The sequence below is a fragment of the Chrysemys picta genome, chromosome 1, assembly GCF_011386835.1.
Source record: "Chrysemys picta bellii isolate R12L10 chromosome 1, ASM1138683v2, whole genome shotgun sequence".
Taxonomy (NCBI): domain Eukaryota; kingdom Metazoa; phylum Chordata; order Testudines; family Emydidae; genus Chrysemys; species Chrysemys picta.
In genome coordinates, this window is record NC_088791.1 from 158,946,239 (window position 1) to 158,962,279 (window position 16,041).

At 42.8% G+C, this 16,041-nt stretch overlaps 1 long non-coding RNA gene across 2 annotated transcripts in view; it reads left to right on the forward strand.

The window, feature by feature from the left end:
- Positions 1-255: 255 nt before the first annotated feature.
- LOC135976732 (uncharacterized) overlaps positions 256-16,041 on the forward strand; it is a 42,635-nt gene continuing 26,849 nt past the window's right edge. For both annotated transcript variants that reach the window (XR_010594031.1, XR_010594030.1), the window contains exons 1-3: positions 256-502; positions 1,062-1,113; positions 11,933-13,631. This is a non-coding gene — a long non-coding RNA (uncharacterized LOC135976732). The remainder of the gene's footprint in view (positions 503-1,061; positions 1,114-11,932; positions 13,632-16,041) is intronic.

Below are 16,041 nucleotides of genomic sequence, written 5' to 3' on the forward strand. Positions count from 1 at the left end.
GTCTATGGTTAGCTCCTGGTGCATGGAAAGCATAATACAATCTTCCCACATTTTCTCATGTGTAGTTTTCTGATCAATGATCATTTTCTATTTTAAAAGCTTAGGGTTGATTGGACTAGAGATTTGACAGATATAGCATTAAGAAAAATCAGAGGTTTGCATTCTGTGAAGTTTCTTTAATGTTGTAATGGTGGCCTGACCCTTTAAAGGCCAGGGGTCTGGGCTTGCTTGTTCACTAATTGATCCAGCTGAGAAGGGGACTGGTGTTCCCTATAAAGAGCTGCAGAAAGCTGCTGGAATTGTGGGATGTGAGAGAGAAGCTGCAGGGAGAGACTGGTTCCTGCAGTAATCCCTGAAGAAGGGTCAAAGTCGAGTTGTTGTGACTGGGTAGAAAGCCCTGGCTGGAAGTTTTGTTTTCTGTTTGTGTGGTTTGAATGATAAATGTATCCTGGAGGCAAGGACCAGAGATTGGTTTGGGTGTGGCTGATAATTCCCCAGGCTGGTGAGTAAGACTGTCAGCTTATAAAAGTTTATTGGCCATGTTCTGTCTAAACTACAGTTTGTCTTAGAAGCTCCAAATCCCTTGGATCTGCAGCAGAATACTCTTCCGTCCCTTCTCTGTCACCCACTGAACAACATGAATTTTCACCTCCTATTCAAGGAGAGACACTTGGCAGCAGGACCCTGCAAGTGGGAGGTCCCCAGAGCCCAGGATCTAGCCCAAGCCTGGAAGTCTACACAACAATTAACAGTCCTGAGGCCTGCAAGTGCAAGTCAGCTGGCATGGGCCAGCTGTGGGTATCTAGTTGTGTGGACCCCTAATCTCTTAGGCCCCAATGAGATGATTTAAAGAAAAAGGAAAAGTAAAGGTCTCAAAAAGAGAGAGCATCAAGTAATCTGTAACTTCAGTTCCCATTGAAATCAGTGATTCTTGCCCCTTATCACTCTCTTCTCCTGCCCCCCATTCCCTCTTCACATATTTGGGTGCAAGAAGTCCACCTGAGTGAATTCCACCACTGAATATGACTATTGACAGAAATTGTGCCCTGTCTTTTCTGCAGCAAAACCATAAAGGACACTGGGCTAGGCCCTCTGCAACCATGAAGGAGGGAGGTGAGATTTGACCCCTACTACAGCAGTTTGGTTATATCTGTCAATTGTGTGAACTGATAAAAACAGATTTTTACAAGGTAAAGATTCAGGAATGTTTTTTTCATTTACAGTGGCAACCTGGCCAAGGGTAGGCACCGAATGTAAAACACATTCTAACATCAGGAGTATCTAAAAGACTGAGGCATGAGACCACATTGTCTTAAGATCCAAACTGTTAATATAGCCAGAGACCTAACACACAGCAGCGCCTGTCTCTACTAGAGCTAGTGACAGGGGGTGCCACCCACTGAAAGAACACTTTGTCTTTTGTGAAAATTTGACTAAAATATATACTAGGGTTACCATATTTCAGCGAGCAAAAAAGAGGACGGGAGGAGCCCCGCCCTAGCCCCGCCCCCTGCCCCTCCCACTTCCCGCCCCCCCTGACCTCCCAACCCTCCCCCCGTTCCTTGTCCCCTGACTACCCCCTCCTGGGACCCCTGCCCCTAACTGCCCCCCAGGACTATCTAAGCCTCCCTGCCTCTTGTCCCCTGACTGCCCCAACCTTTATCCACCCCCCCACCCCCAGACAGACCCCTGGGACTCCCACGCCCCATCCAACCACTCCCCACCCACTGACAGCCCCCCCCCAGAACTCCCAACCCATCTAAACCCCTCTGCTCCCTGTCCCCTGACTGCTCCGATCCCTCTCCGCACTCCTGCCCCCTGACAGCCCCCCCCCAGAACTCCCAACCCATCTAAACCCCTCTGCTCCCTGTCCCCTGACTGCTCCGATCCCTCTCTCCACTCCTGCCCCCTGACAGCTCCCCCCCAGAACTCCCAGCCCCCTCCCCCCCCGCTCCTTTTCCCCTAACTGCCCCCTCCTAAGACCCCCCCCAACTGCCCCCCAGGACCCTACCCCCTACCTGTACCCTGACTGCCCAAAACTTTCTCCACTCCCCCCAAAAAGCCCCCCCCGTTTCTTGACCTCCACCTCCAGAACCTTCCTGCCCCCTGACCTCCTTACCCTGCTGCTCAGAACAGAGTGTTGGGCTCTGTGCAGCCGAGCCGGACACGTGGCTGAGCTCCCCAGCACAACAAAACCCGGTCTGGCCCTGCACAACAAAACCCGGTCTGGCCCTGCACAGTGTTGCCGGACTGGGCTGCAAGGCAGCTGCTGGCTCAGAATGCAGGGCGGATCCGGCTCCTCTACAGCTGCTCCTGAGTCCAGCCCGGGACTTCCCTGCAGCCCTCCCAGCCACTCTCTGCTAATCCCGGACATTGTGAGTGCTTTACAAATTCTCCCCGGACGCTATTTTTAGCACACAAAAGGAGGACATGTCCGGGGAAATCCGGACGTATGGTAACCCTAATATATACACTCAAATTGAGTTAATGCTCTTGAGTTATCCTTGCTCAAGTGAGAGTGGCCATGCTCAAATAACACTTGTGATGCCCAGAATGACTGTTTGTTATTATTTGTATTACCATGAGCCCTAATCATGGACCAGGACCCCATTGTGCTAGGTGCTGTACAAACACAGGACAAAAAGACAGTCCCTGTCCCAAGGGGCTTACAGTCTAATTATAAGACACGACACAACAGGTGGATACAGACAGATGGGGAGTACATGTGAACAACGAGATGCTATTGGTCAGCATGATAAGTGGTGGTCTTGGCACATAACACTCTAACCGTTGAGTACAAGAAGCTTGTGTTTGATGCGATAGAGAAGGGGGAGTCAATGGAGAGAATCAGAGAGGGGTGTGTGACAGATATGGCAATTTCCTGCCATATCTTTAGGGGATCTTACTGAATTACACTGATGTATCATTGTGGGCCGGGGATTGTATGTAATTCTCAGAGAGGGTAACCACAGCTCTCCCAGGATTTAAGAACAGTGAGAGGGGACTAGGGAAATTCACTCAGGTTGTAACACATCCGGAGAGGTTCCACCACCTGGAGAGGCTCGCATATACTAGTTCCAACTGGATTCTTCAGAGACCAACAGACTTTTGGATAAATAGCCTGAGTTTAAACTGATTCAGAGCTTTCCTTCTGATACAGCAAATGGATAGGACCAAAGAAGGAGTGGCCTGCAATCCTTAGAGAAGGGTTGGAAGGACTGACACCGAGCCTGAGGCTGTAGTTGGAGGGATCTCTAGTAAGCTTTTTGCCATACGTGTAGATTCTTTCATAATTTTTAATACACCTCTACCCCGATATAATGTGGTCCGATATAACGCGAATTCGGATATAACGCGGTAAAGCAGCGCTCCGGGGGATGGGGCTGCTTTACCGCGTTATATCCGAATTCGTGTTACTGCAGGCGGTTCCTCTGCACCCACCCGTTTCTTATTGTGGCCCTCCCTGGCCCCCTCCACCCCCCCGCTCCAGCTCACCTCTGCTTCGCCTCCTCCCACGAGTGTGCCACAGCTCCGCTTCTCCTCCCTCCCAGGCTTGCTGTGCCAATCAGCTGTTTAGCGTGGCAAGCCTGGGAGGGAGGAGAAGTGGAGCTGGGAAGGGGCGCAGAGGAACCGCTCCCCGCCCCAGCTCACCTCTGCTCCGCCTCCTCATCCTCCTCCCACAAGCATGCCGCTCAGCTCCGCTTCCCCTCCCTCCCAGGCTTGCCAGGCCAAACAGCTGATTGGCGCGGCAAGCCTGGGAGGGAGGGGGGAGAAGCGGAGCTGCGGCCCGCTTAGGGAGGAGGCGGAGGCAGAGCGGAGGTGAGTTGGGGCGGGGAGCGGTTCCTCTCCCTACCCTGGCATAACATGGCTTCACCTATAACACGGTGAGATTTTTTTTTTGGCTCCCGAGGACCACGTTATATCGGGGTAGAGGTGTATGTTTTTTGTGCAATGCTTTCACTTTAATAATACACGTGCTTGCTTATAAAGAGCTGTGTGGTAACTTATAACTATGGGTAATTGCTCTGTTTATAGTCTGAGGAGAGAGAGCAAAATGCAAACACTGGCCTGTTAAGGCCGTCTGTCTTGCTGGGAATAACTTAGGGAAGGCAGAGAACTGTGGAGCCTGGAAAAACCTTGGTCAAGAGGGAGGGAGAGCCAGGTCTCTATGCAAGAGAGGTGACAGTTGAGGAGCTGGGAGCCTCGTGCGGCTGCCTTTGTTGTACCAGGGAGGGGAAAATATAGGTGTAGTTGCCCTGAACTGTGACATGGTCAGAGCAATGGACTAGAAAAACTATCTTTGCAGCAGCATTGTGAATGGATAGGAGCAGGGCAAGCTGGCATTTGTCAAGGCCAGAGAGAAGGATGTTGCAGTAATCGAGATGCGAGATGAGAGCCTGGAAGAGTTTTAGCTGTGGGGTTGGGTAGGAAACGCCATATCTTAGAGATGTTATGCAGAAAGAATTGGCAAGGTTTAAATATAGTCTCGATGTGAGGCCCTAGAGAGAAGTCTGAGTGGAAAACATTTTTATGATTCTAAGACAGCCAGATTATGGGGTTGACTGCCAGGCAGTGTTAGCAGCTGAGTGTGCTCAAATTGCTGCTCAGCCTGTGTCCCCTGACAGACAGCCAATGCAAATTAAAAGAATCACTACACTGGAAGAGTGAAGGGTTTTCTGTGTGGGATGGGATTTGAGTTTGGGGCAACACTCGAGTTGTAACTTGAGTTAACTGCAGTGGAGACAAGCCCTGTGTCCCATTTTCCCAGCCTCTATCTCAGACCAAACCCACTTGCAACCCAGCCACTGTATTCCATGACAATATCAGCAAGGATAAATGTGTAGATGCTGCTGCACAACACAAGTGAGCTCCCAATAAAATATCTCTTCCCCCCCCCCCCCAGACTTTCAGTAACAGGGAAAAGGTCATAACACATTACAGATCATGGAAAAAAGGAAGCTGCAAGTGTCAGTCATTGAGTGATCTAATCTGGGACTCAAAACAGAAAGGTCGTCCGTTTGCTATCCTCTTGTATTCCAGTTTCTGCTGTTGCATATAAAATAAAATAAAAAATAGTTCAACAGACCAGCAGGGAGTAATGCCAGCAGAAAACTTAGGAACAATCTTGGCTGAGGCCGTGTCAGATCGTTATATGATCCACTGAATAAGGAACTAGTTCAATGTGTAAATTCTTCAGATAAGTTGGAACTTCAACCAGGTAATGTTCTCCTATAAATAAGCATGTACAATACTATACCAACTCTTCAGACATCTTGTATTCAGTAAGCACCAGGTCAGTAGATTATATAAATCATATTGATGGGTTCAGAAAGTTTCTCTGGTAATGCAACTAATTGCAGAATAAGAAACAGCGGGCACTTCAGTGTACTCTTGAAAGAAAAATTTTATTGCTATTGCCTCTGATCATGGGAGTCAGTGTGGGGTTAGTGGTGGTTATGGCTGCCCAACTCAAAAGTGCTTAGGAATTCTAGTACAGATGGTATGAACGTGCACTGCTTCTGCACAGCCAAACTTCCTTCCGTAATGCAGGCAGCAGATTTCCAAGCAGCACAACGGTACAGGTAGCAAATTCTCTCAACAGCTGTTATTTTTTAGACCTGCTGTTTTCCAGCCAGGAGTATTCCATGGAGCAGTGGCTCTTCCAAACTGTTGGGGAGTGGTGGTGGTTTGTTTCCAGCCAGCTCTCTAATTACTGCTAGCTCTTTTTATGTGTTTCTCTGCAGATAAGTCAAATTCAGCAGTGATTCTGTTGATGATTTTCCTGACGTTGACATGCCTTTCACAAAAGGTCAGGATCACGCCAGTGCCTTTAGGAAAAAGCTTTGAAACATTTCTGATTCTGATAGTGACATCCGTTAAGGATTCAAAGTTAATGTACAAAACTTTGCAGCCAGCCATGTTGGATTGGTGTTTGAACTGGTTTGCCATCTGTGACTCTGTCCTGTTCATACAATGAGAAAATAAAAATAGAGTAAAATTTACCTTGCTCTCACTGTGATGAGCCAGTCACAGCTGTTCACAGGACAGCACTTCAGGATGGGATCTCCATTTTGGGGCAGCAGCTCCAGTTCTAAAGATTCTACAGCTCAACATCCTAGTAGAGGGCTCCAAGCAGCAGAACTTCCCTAGACAGAATAATCTCAGAAAAATGCTGAGAATCACTTTCCAAAGTGCCCATAATCAATGAACGTCTTTAGAGGTAAGGTGAGCTAGATTGGCCTACTTAAATATTTGCCTTAGGGCCATCACTCTTGTGTCCATGTCTGCTGTTCTGTGGCTGGTAGATTGTGAATGAGGAGTCTGTGTACATTACCCGTAACTAGTAATTTTTTTGATAAAATCTTTATTTGTTGAAAATGCAGGAACATTTCACAAATTCACGTTGATTTCACTGAATTGTTTGTGTAAAAAAAAAAAATCCATAAAAATAAAAAAAATCAGAAAAAATTGAAACACTTCCTTTTTTGACTTGAAATTACTACTTTTAGAAATATTCTTCAATTTTATTTAAAATTTTAAAAATGTTACATGCTCAAAATTTAAAACAAAATGTTTCAATCAATTTTTTTTTCTTTGGCCAAAAATGTGTGTGGTTAATTTAAAATAAATAAATAAATAGATTGGTTTGACGTGAAACAATTTTTTCCCCAGATTTTTTGGAATTGCCATTGAACCAAAAAAAATCCAACAACATCCATTTACACAGCTCTGTCCATAACCTTTTTGATGATTCATAGTACTAATTTCCTGAAATAGCTGGATTAGTCAGTGTTTGTTTGTTTGTTTGTTTTTCTTTCTTTCTTTTTTTTTTTTTTTTTTTTTTTTTTTTTTACACAATTCTGCTGTATACACTGTGACAGACCCAGACCAGTGGGGTACAGGAGTCTGGTAGACGACAAATATACTGGTCACTGGATGAGTAGTTTTCTGTTCCCTGAATGACCAGAGCAGGAGCTGCACTAGAGTAATCAGGAACCTGCTAGAACCAGTTAAGGCAGGCAGGCTAATTAGGACACCTGGAGCCAATTAAGAAGAAGCTTCTAGAATCAATTAAGGCAGGCTAATCAGGGCACCTGGGTTTTAAAAAGGAGCTCACTTCAGTTTGTGGTGTGAGTGTGAGGAGCTGGGAGCAAGAGGTGCAAGGAGCTGAGAGTGAGAGGGTGTGCTGCTGGGGGACTGAGGAGCACAAGTGTTATCAGACACCAGGAGGAAGGTCCTGTGGTGAGAATAAGGAAGGTGTTTGGAGGAGGCCATGGAGAAGTAGCCCAGGAAGTTGTAGCTGTCATGCAGCTGTTACAGGAGGCACTATAGACAGCTGCAGTCCACAGGGCCCTGGGCTGGAACCTGGAGTAGAGGGTGGGCCCGGGTTCCCCCCCAAACCTCCCAATTGACCTGGACTGTGGGTTCTTACAGAGGGGAAGGTCTCTGGGCTGTTCCCCAACCCACATGGTGAATTTCTGAGGCAAGAAAATCTGCCAATAAGCGCAGGACCCGCCAAGATAGAGTAGGAACTTTGTCACAACATACAGATACTTTTGTCTCTATCCTACCTCTCCTAGGCTATCCGTTACCACCTTATTTCAGCCCTATGCATCACAGGCCAGTTTGTCTGTCACAATGTTCTCCAGATCTGCACATTTCCATATTAAATGCTTGTGTCATGTATGATCCCGGAACAGACTTCTCATTACCACAATATTCATGTTATTAGTAATTCATTATTCTGCCTCATCCTTATGAAAAAGTAACAGCATGGATAGACAATGGCTGTTGACAATAGCCATGGATATCTTTTCCCTCATGTAAGTGCTTGTGGTAGTAAGGAGGCAGAACTCAGCTGGAGTGAACATAAAGGGCAAACTTACCTGAAGCCACTGGATGTAGGCATGAGCCTATGTTTTCTATGGCTGTTTAGGGCCCAGCTGAACTAAAGAGCAAGTGTATTAAAGATCATACTGCATAATGTCATAAAATCAGGTAGTGACTGTGTCCTGGCCTGGGCTTAACACTCTTCAAAATGACTTCTGACTAAACTGGACTGCAAAATTCAGTTATCTAGAACTGTTTTCTCAGACTTTGGCCAACAAAGGAAAGTGTAGAAAGGGTCAAGGGTTATGACTGAAGCATACAGAATCTTTAAAGCTTGTGTAAACTTAAAAAAAGTGCTAGAAACAAATATTTATTCTGAAGAGTCCAACGTCTCCAGGAAGCTAAGGACCAGCTTTACAAAGTATTCCTTTTACTTTTTCTTTGTATAGTTCTTTTCTACCCAGAAAGGAATTTATTTAGTTTTCATCATCTCACAAAACCTTTGACATGAGAATAATAATTTCCATTGACTTGGTCAGAACTGATGGAGAAGACAACCCTATAGCCAAGGACATTGGAGAGGTATTATGATGAAAAAAATATTTATTCTAACTACCCTAACAAAGTTGTTAGAAACAAAAGCCAGAGATCAGGCTCAATATACAAAAGGCATAAAATATTACTCAATAAATGTCAATTAGCACCTCACATTATTCCCGCCCAGGAGCAGGTGTCACCATTAGCACTGATAAGTGGGCAGTATGCACAATAACAACATTCAAATATTTCATAATGTTTTACATGGTTCATAATGTCACTGGCTCAAATATATGACAAGTATTGTCATATGAGCTTTCAGAATTTAGCACTTCTATTCCAGCAGGCAAAGGGCAAGGTTATGATAACAGATTAAACATGGAGGATATGCAAAAATGTTTCTTCTTCGCCTCCTCCAAAGCTGCTTTCTTTTGTGTGTGTGTGTGTGTGATGTGAAAAGCCAGAGTTTAATTCTTCACTGTTGTATCATAGGCATGGCGAGATCTGCAGGGGCTGCTATAACCTACCTCAGATTTGTGCAAGGACTCAGTGAGCGTTCTCTTCCTTGATTGCTCCCCATAAAGTATGTGCCACGTAGACCCAGTAAATGCAACAGCCTTGTTGGAATGATTGTGTTGGTATTGTGAGAAAAACAATTAATACCCCAGCATAATAGGCTCAAAAAATTAGTCCAAAATAGATTCCATGGTACTGGAGATTTCAGGGCCTGAATCTTCAGACTGTGACTTCACAGATCCATTGACATAAAGTCCAGCATTTGGGTACACAGAGAAAGCACAGATGTTACTGGCAAGCTGTCTGGACTGGCTCAAGAACATGAGTAACAGCCTCAGGCAGATTGAGGAAGCAGGGCACAAACCCCAAATGTGAATTCTATATTTAGATTTCACCAACCAGTTATCAAGTGTGAACTCCTCAGGCACTGTTACAGCCTGAACATAGTCACACATAGTCCCCTTGAATTCTCTGATCTATCTTGCCACCAGGTAAGCTTGCTTTTGTGATAGATGGTCCCTTCCACCGAAAATGACAAAAATATTCAGGTTATTCTCAGGCCCAAAGGACCAGCTCATTTGCCCCTTAGATCTCATACCAAAGACCATGTTTGTAGCCAATCCTATAATAAACTATCTAGAGATTTTTTTTAACCAGGAAAAGGAAATGAGTTATTGACAAAGGTAAAGCAGGTAAACATACACACACAAATGAGTTAGTCTTAAATTCCAAAAGATAACAGACACTTCTATAGTAAGCAAGCTCTCTCTATGTCCTTTTGGGCTAATCCAGGCCAAGCACTGGGGATCTTTTGTGTATGCTTAGTAATCTTTGTCCCTCAGATTCCAAGCAGGATAAAGATACAGTTTTTTCTTGTCAGGGATTTTTATTCCCTTCCTCCCAGAGTTTCAAGTTGATGAGATGAGCATGTCTCTTCTTCATGGTATAGGGGAGCAATCAACAAAGTATTTTGTGCTCTGCTATTCCACAAAAATGGTTTGTCTGGTGTTTATTGACCTTCTTTTGTTGTGCAGGAGATAACACCTCCTATGGTAAACTAGTATTTGTCACTTAGTAATGCTTCTCTCCTGATTGGTGGTTTACAGTTACAAGAGCAAACACTTCAATATTACTTGCCACCCAGACATGGGATACAGAAATTAAAAGTGAGGTTACTGCATGCAGCTTACAAGCATTTCACCAAGTATAAACACATTTTACTAGCAATAGTAACACACAGGTGAGCCAGACTGGTTTCCGCTATGTATTTGTCATTGTTCAGTTGAGAACTTGGGGCCTTGGCATGAGCTGGCACCTGGTCTGCCAGCATCATAGCTACTGTAGGTAGCTTCATACTATTCCCTGCCCTGGGGGAAAATTCAGCATGCAGCATCTAGAAGTGATTCCCCTGCCCAAGGCCAGTTCACTAGGGTTTTGCAAAGAGGTTAAAACTTTGGCTCTGCTGTGTGACGGCTCAAAAGAATCTAGAAAAACTTCTGTTGGTTGGTAAGCACTGAGCCCAACTACATGAAGCTGAGAAAAATACCAATGGTTCTGACAGCATTCTGATACTCTGATAGAATGCCAAGCTGAGCGTGAGCTAAATGACAGTGGCTCAAGAGGTGCTGTCAATGTAAAATTCACCTTTGTGTCTGCAATTTTGTTTACCTGCTCTTTTGACTAGTAATGCCTAAAAATAGAGGAAAACATTTGTCCGTTGTGCATTTGGCAGAATGTTGTGCATAGTCAGTTTCCACTGCTCTGTGTGGGTCTTCCTCACAGCAGCCAGGAATATAATTTAAAACACAAGGAGGGGTGGGGGCGGGGAAGAAATTAGATGTGATTGTAAAACCGCAAATTTTGGCAAGGGGGCAGATTTTGTACCTGAAACTACTGCTTTTTTAACTGACTGGATTTAAAGTTGATAGCATCCCTTTCAGTAACCAGCTAGTATCTGATGCTTTTCATCAATAATAATAATAATAATTATATTTAATAATTAATAAAATACGTCCATGAATGATTGTTCCTTGAGACTGAGAGCCCCCCCATGTGGGAAAGCTTGTCATTTTGCTGCCATGCTACAGAGCTGTTTTCTGAATGAACAGAATTTCAGTCTCCAGTGAAGTTAAATAGACCAGCATCTGAAAATCATACACACGTATACAAATACACTTTGCTGCACAAAATGAGAGGCTGTCTCTAACAAATGAACTAAGCAACTTTTAAAAAGTCTTTGATTTTGGCAGTGTAATGACATCCACTAAGCTAAATACAGTCATCAAATTTGTGACGAGCTCTGCAATGAGTGCTTTACAGGTGCTGTCGTGTAGAACTACAAGACAATTACCCCTATGTTTCTCAAGCAGTATATGGGACTTTAGCGATGGCGCTGTCATAACAGTCAGTGGGAGAGACACTGCTAAAAAATTCACAACACTTTTAAAATGTGCTCCCTATGGGGGCAAATCTTTTGGCATGATGTAATATGTTAAACTTGGTGTGAATAATTCCCTACTGGCAATTTCTCCTTCAGTGTTTCTTTAAGAAGTGGAACAATTGCAATGTCTTCATTAGTATGTTGTATATAAAACTGAAAAAAATATTCCTTTTTATACACCTCGCTTCCAATCTTGACCAAGCACATTATTATTTGGAAGAACAGAGCCATTTAAATTGCTGGTCTTCCTCCCCCCGCCCTTTCTTTTCCTTTTTTTCTTTTAGCATAACAGAAACCATGGCACATGGGAGATTAACATTATCTCATTAGTTCTAGGAAAAAATAATAATTGTTTTCTTTTGTGATGGGAGTCTGTAGAAATGGTATTATCAGAGGAAGACAGCTTCCTAAAGATACTTTTCAACAGCTCACGGCTTCCACATTGTAGTGGTGAAGAACTTATATTCCTCAAAGTTTATTGGGGTTGGCTTTGAGGTGTCATTGGAATTGAATTTCTTTTTGTATTTACTACTTCAGGCAACAAAGTCACTGTTTCATTACTCATATAAAATACTAATTCAACTGTTTTTTTCTTTCCCCATTGTGAAGATTATGAGAAGAGACTTGACCTTTAACTATAGTAATCATAATTTGTAAGTCTATAATTGTAAGTCTATTATTAAAGTGATATGCGTAGCAATATTATAGATAATTTTAAGCATTCCTCATAAGGATTTGGCATTGGATACAGGATACAATACTAGATGGGCTGTTGGTCTATTCCAGTAGCGGAAGTCTACTTGGCTCAGTATCTTGTCTCTGAAAGTTATCTTTGGCAGATGGTTCAAGGTGCTATTGCCCCATTGTCCACCAAGCCAGTTTAACCATATTATGGTGTGACCACAGTTCACCAGTTAAACCAAGTTCCCAGTTAGTCAAACTTTGGTCATGCCCCTCAAGATTGCATTGTGATTAGATGGGTCAGAGGTGATGCTACTGCCTCTCTTTGCTCCCATCTGGCGCACCCAGTGTAAGGATTTGACCCAAAACTGATGGAAGTCAATGAGAGTCTTTTCCACTGACTTCATTGGGCTGTGGGTCAGGCTTCCAGAGCACAACCACTTTCTCCTGCTCAGCAGGCCACCAGGCTTTGAAGTATCTATATTAAGGCTGGAAACCCAAGGGCCAACTTGCAAAAGTCTGCAAGACTGGCTCCTCCAATGTTTTGAAACCCACTGTTATCTAAAGCTTGGGTGTCTCTTGAAACTGCTGGGTAATTTGAATGAGAACTCTGAAATGCACTGTATACTTCTGTGAAGAAATTTCTTCCTGACATCAGCTAGTGATGTGCTTTGCCTTGGAGCATGAGTATTAGCAGACTTTATCACTTGTATCTTTTGCCAGTGCAGCTCAGAGGCCCATCCCAAGATGCTTTTATCTCATTCCAGTGGAAAAAGCTGCCATGTGGACTCAAATCAGTGTATTCTGACATACAGTAAATAAAAATGTTTATATCACATTTTTGGCACAAATGTAAAATTTTATTATCCAGGCATTTGATATAATTATAAAATGTCACACAGCATACACTTTAAATGACTTATTGGAAGCAATCCTGGTTCTAATCCCCCCCCCAGTAATAGTATAATACTGTAAATTTAAAATGGAAGACATCTGGGAGGTTACTGCCTGTCCCTGAGTCTGAGAAATTGAATGTTGGCAGCTGCGAGATTTTATTTTACTCACTGAGGGTTTGATGCAAATGTGAACTAAAGGAAGTGACACATTGCTGCTCGTATCTCACATGGCGTCACTGAAGAAGAATGTCATAAAATATGTCACCTCTGCCCTGACATTATTAGTGTTGGCTGTAACTGCCACAAAAATTAAAATAAATAAATAAAGCCAAGGGGGAAAGCAATGCTCTCTTTCTAACAGTCACACTGCCAAGGGCTGCTAGCCTCCCATCAGTCCTAATGAACTTGATGGGAGTTACATGAGTACACCCAGGGAAGAATAGACCTTTGATTAAACAAGTACTTCAACTGTACTCTTTCCATCTAGTGCTTCAGATGTGTATGTTCAGTTGGCTTAATTTAAATTAACACCTCTCTCTTTTTTGAATTTTCCATGAACGTTCTCATTCTGTCGCATGAGAAATGATCTGCCCTGCACAAGGAACTGAGAAGGATAAAGGATGCTCATGGATATGTAACACTGGAATGCTGCATCTAGACCAAGGGACAGCAGTACCATCTTGGAATTGCACGTGGACAATATAAGGAGTCGAAGGTGTCTTCTCCCCCAGGTCTGATATTGCACTGGAGACCAAACTAGTACATAGATGCACATTTTAAGTGAAAACAGGACAGGAGATGGCCTATGCTTGTAAGGTGTTGGGTTTCTCCTACCTTGATATCAATGGGATGTGAGGCCATTGTTTGCCTCTCAGGAGGCACTCGGCACTTTGTAGGATTGGCTCATAATGGTGTACACCTGATTGAGGCTTCATTGATAATCTGCTGCAGTCTCTATTATAAATTTGACCAAGAAGTGATCAGAATAGGATTCTAAATGGATTTTTTTAAATCAGAGTGGGCACTAAACCTCAGTGCCCACTCTGCACTCCCCTCCTCAGTTAACATCCATGTATCCAGTCCTGCATATGGTTTGGAATATACTGTGTTTACCCCAGGACTATAAAGACCCTGGGCATGAAGTTGACTGTTTTACAGTGAGGGTAAATCGGCTGCAGACATACCTGGTAACAAAAATATTTGCTTCTGAAGCTGGAAATAAACCTTTTTCTTTTTCTTAGTATGGGTAGAAGTTCTCCAGTTTGCTCAGTACTGTTTGGTAGCCACACATTGTAGCCTTTTGACCTGTCAGAGAGACTTTCTGAATTTTGATAGAATCATTTTCCTGCAGCAAACTTTATTTTTCACACGCTTCCACCGTTGTGGAGGATATTGCACTGTGTGCTGAATAAGTACACAAATCTTACCTCCCTTTTCTTTGCTGATAGTTTCTGTACATATTTCTTTTAATCCTGATATTTATCATGTCATTAGAAATAAAATCTATTGCGATGTAACAGGAAACAGTTGTAAGGTTGAAGACTCATCCAGACTTAATAACATATATCTTAAATACACAGAGAAACCAGTCTATAATTTCTTTAGCATAATAACACCTCATCTCCTACCTTGCGTATTATGACTTTTTGAACATGCTATCAGATTTCTGTTGCAGATTCTAAGTTTATTACAACTGACCCATGTGCAGTCTTGCTATTAATCTTACAACATACAATCAAGTGCACGTGCTGAACATAGAGACATGCTGTTTTGTTATTGATTTCAACCTCTGAGTGCTTAATGGTTTCTACTACTAAACTATCATCATTTTCTTTTCAGGCCAATATGGGCTGCTCTCCATTCAAACATTACAGCAGACCCATTAAATGTTAATTCTGACGCTAAGTGAACAACCTTGTCATATGCAAACTCTTATGTATAACTTGACCTTTCTGAGGTAATCCTCTTTTGAATACTGAAAAGTCTATTCAGACATGCATTGTTAATTCATTAAAGAAATATAAAGTTATAAATTATTTAAAATTCCATTTAAAGGTATGTTTCTCTGCAAATAATGCCACACTGGCATAGAGGAGTCTTTCTTCTAATGTTTGGAGTTATAATCACAAAATTTCTTCTCTCTTTAGCCATAGTGTGTTTGTAATGAGCTAAGCTTTTAAAATGCTTAACAGTACTGATAATTGTGAGGGATCCAGTCCACCTTCATCTGCATTTTTAGTGCCAGCAGCGTAGATTTCTTCAAGAGAATAGGAATTATTATAATGTTGGCAGAATAGAATGTATTTTCTCTATTGTATGTGCACTAATACATTCCTAAAATAAAAGTCCAAGCATTTCATTCTTTAAAACCCTTTCAAAGATTGAAATGTAGTGGATAATTCAACAGCTCTGGTATTATAGCACATCAGAAATGCTCAGCCAGTCATATTGCTCAATAACCTAAATTTACTAGCCATATAGAAAAGTACTATAGAGTTGAATAGAAAATTATAGCCTTTCTATATGTTTTTGGATTGTCCTGTACAATGCGGAAAGGAATAATCTGCTTTCCATAGCAGTGTCTCTCAACCTTTCCAGACGACTGTACCCCTTTCAGGAGTCTGATTTGTCTTGCGTACCCCCAACTTTCACCTCACTTAAAAACTATTTACTTACAAAATCAGACCTAAAAATACAGAAGTGTCACATCACACTGTTACTGAAAAAGTTAACCATTTTTCATTTTTACCATATAATAAAATCAATTTGAATATAAATATTGTACTTACATTTCAGTGTATAGTGTATATAGAGCAATATAAACAAGTCATAGTTTGTACTGACTTCACTAGTGCTTTTTATAGAGCCTGTTCTAAAACTAGGCTGAGTTGATGTACCCCCTGGAAGACCTCTGTGTATCCCAGGGATACACGTGTCCCTGGTTGAGAACCACTGTTCTATAGGATGGCTCCAAAAAAGGCCATGATCATCAGTTCACTCTTAGGGTATGTCTACACTACGGGATTAATCCGAATTTAGATAATTCGGATTTGAGAAACAGGTTGTATAAAGTCGAAATGAATGCGGCCACACTAGCACATTAATTCGGTGGTGTGCGTCCAAGTACTGGGGCTAGCGTCG